Source organism: Mustela lutreola, chromosome 10 (assembly GCF_030435805.1).
Source record: "Mustela lutreola isolate mMusLut2 chromosome 10, mMusLut2.pri, whole genome shotgun sequence".
In the NCBI taxonomy this organism is placed as follows: Eukaryota; Metazoa; Chordata; class Mammalia; order Carnivora; family Mustelidae; genus Mustela; species Mustela lutreola.
Genome location: NC_081299.1, coordinates 62,457,815 through 62,461,115, shown reverse-complemented (window position 1 = coordinate 62,461,115; position 3,301 = coordinate 62,457,815).

The following is a 3,301-nucleotide window of genomic DNA, read 5'->3' as shown; positions in this document are numbered from 1 at the left end:
AGGTCTGTCCCTCCAGGAAAAGAAAAAAAAAAAAGTTTTGTTTTCCAGAGGGTGGAACCTTACATAAAGGGAGGGAAGGGGGTGTGTGTGCGGTGGGGGGGGGGGAGTCTTCTCCTGAAGGAATAGCCTCACCTCCTTAAGGAAAACCCGCCTTCTGTACATGTTAAGATCTTTATCAGAGCAAGCCAACTTACTCCAGATTTAGTATTAAGGGGGGGGGGGGCAACACTGGGAATGGCCTGTTAACTTTTGACTTAAAAAAAAAAATCTGCTCTCTGCATTTGCCCTGGCTTTTTAATTCTCGCTCCCCAACCAAAACCTAAACAAAGATTCAGGTTACATCTCTTTCCGCAGCAAGCAGAAGGGGAAGCGGAGGTCTAAGTGACTTAAACTTTTTAGTCATTCTCCTGAAACACGCAGCTCTGTGTCTAGCCGGGAACTCAACCGCTCCCTGGCAGCCTCGGGGCTGACTTATCTAGTGGTTCGCGCTCCCTTTGCGAAAAGTTTTCTCATTAAGATAAAGAAGGAACATCTGAGCAGCACAAAAGCTTATGATTTGCGACTAGATTTGAAATCAAGGCTACAAGAAAGACAAAAGTATGTTGCTAATAGTATTGCTCTTTCATCTCGTCCTCGACAAAATTTAAGCCCTAGAAGGGACCAGTTCCTGCCTCAAATGTTGGCTGTGGGTTTGTGGAGGGGGGCGGTGTTCGCAGAATACCTAATTTTGATTAGGATTGGAGGGTATGTTTGCTAAAGAAGTTTCTTGGTTGTGCAAATTTTACTTCATTATTTAGTGTGTAAAGTGGAATTTAGTTAGAGACCATTTAACAATATTTTATTTCCAATTCTTTTTTTTTTTTTAAAGAAACGAAACAAAGCAAAACGTAGCTTAAGAACACTTGGAAGTCTCTGTTTCCTAAAGGCCTTTAGTAAAATCATGTGATGTTGCTCCAGTTAGATGGATATATGTATCTGTGTATCTACTTATCTATCTATAATCAGATATTCTTATCTCCTTGCCTCGTTTGTCGAGAAGAGTAAGATGGCTCTCAGGCAGATACCTCAATAGCAGAACAGAGTAGGGGCAGTAGGCAGAGCTAGGTAGCCTTTCCTGTAATGAAGTGAGATTATATAACCCAGGACCGAGCAAGGACTGCAAATTTAGTTTTACCTCAAGTACATTTTTCTCCCATAAACACGAGGGTCCCCAGAGCATTTTCCTATTGCCATTGTGTTCCTTTTCCTTAACTGCGGACACGTTAATATTAGCCATCCCCCTTCCGGTCCTTTCTGGGAGATCTCGCTTAAATTTATGAGTTGTGAGGTAGAGGACGCTGGGATCTGTGCCCTCTTACAGAACTGAAGGCTTGGGGTGGACCTACTTCTCCTCGAAAAGCTAACCTGTGCGTGGAGAACAGAAAGTCTTGAGTTTTTCATCAAGTGCAAAAATTAGTATTTGGGGGGAAATCCACCTAATGCATTTTCCATGAAATAGCATCGGCCTCGAGATGGCTCTTCCGAATGGAAAGAGTCGTCAGAACATTGGCTCTATCAGGGTGTTCGTAGAGAGCAAAATTGAAAGTGGAATTAAAAATAAAGACCCAGTTCAGATTTAGTTACTATTCATTAGGGTCTGCAAAATGAATCTGGGGTACTGCTTGGCTACTCTCCGGGAGAATTAATCGCTCCGGTCATTTGGAGATCCGGAGAGAGCTGGAGCTGTTTGGGGGAAGTAGGGCGGGGGCGCGGGCATTTGTGCGGTCGTTTCACCCACCCTCGCCTAATCAGTTGGCTCGGCTCTCAATCAGGTTTTCAAAATACTAATCTTGATCTAAGAGCCCCTATCTCTACATCAGTGGAGGAAATGATCATTTTTAGAGGCTTCTGGGCATGGGGAAGAAGAATGGTTTTCAGATCGCAGAAGACCTGAAAGACTGGTCTGGCGTTCTCTTTACTGTGGACGCACTGCTGGACGAGGACCTTTTCCCGGGGTGTGATTGTGTGCACACAGCCTTGCTCTGTAGGCCTCCCGGCGGCGGTGAGTCTGTTTGTGTGTCCTGAGCATTGTAAACCTTTGGCAGAAGTTGTATGTGGAGGTGGGAGGAGGGGGTGGTGTGCAAGTATTTGCTGTGAATGTCGGGGCTGAGCCTGTTGGTGATGGGCCCAAGGACCTCCTGACCCTTTGTCAGGGGTGAACATATGCAGGGGTTGCTCCTGAACGTGGCCTGGCTTCCTGGAGCTCGCGTCACACCTCTTACCCACGCTCCTCCTCCGCTAGGGCAAGGGGAAAAGTTCGCCCGCTGCTTCTCAAGAGTTGGGTTCCTGTGCTAAAAATAAGGGCTCTTTTTGTCTTTCTAATAAGGGTTTTGAGCCCAGACTCCAATTGAAGCCAATTTAGGTCGAAGCAGGACATACCAAAAAACATCATCTTGTGTTTCTGCAGGTGGGAGAGGAATCACCCGCGTTGGGTCGATTCCTACCTTCTAACTTAAAATTTCTAGGTGGCTACCTCCACTTAAATAAATCAGAGACCACAAGCCCACCCAGGGGACTAACCAACACCCCTGGACTGCAAAGGGTCTTTGCAAGGCACGAGGAAGAAACCCAGAAGACTTGGGAGGACGCCCTAGCAAGTTGGGAGGCGCTGGGTGTGTCTCCCTAAAGTCCGAGGGGGTTAGGGAAGGGGTCTGGTCCCCTGGGGTCAGGCCTTGATTGGAGGTCCGGGGATGGAGAGCGGAAACACCAACCCGCTCTCACCCCTACAGATTCCACTCACCGAGAAGAGCTGCCTAATTGGGCTGCGAGCAGCTGCGAAATTTGTAATCGCCTAATAAGCCTTCCACCTCGGTAATTCTTATCAAAAGGCATAAAACTGATATTTTCACACTTGGCTTCCTCCACAGGAGCCGTTTATAAACATCCTTCATCAGTAGGATGAAATTAAGCCTGCATTGACAAAGGTCTCTGGAACTCGATATTTAAAAGCAATAGATCCGAATTAGCAAATTACTACTTTAAGTAGGGGAAGTCCCCACCAACTTGACTATTGAACCCTTTGCCTCTGAGCTCCTCGCCGTGAGTAACCACACGTTTGAGGGAACTTAACCTGGAGTTTCCGCGTTACTCAAGCAACCTCCGGAATCTCGCTTCCCGAATCCGCGCGCGCCCTGACTTCCAGCCCTTCCACCAGCCTTCGAGGACCCACTCGGGTCAGAGCTGTGGAGACCTGGGCGAGGACTGCTGGGGGCCTGGTCGGAAACGCGGTTACACCAGACGCTCCTAGGACTCCCGGGCCTCA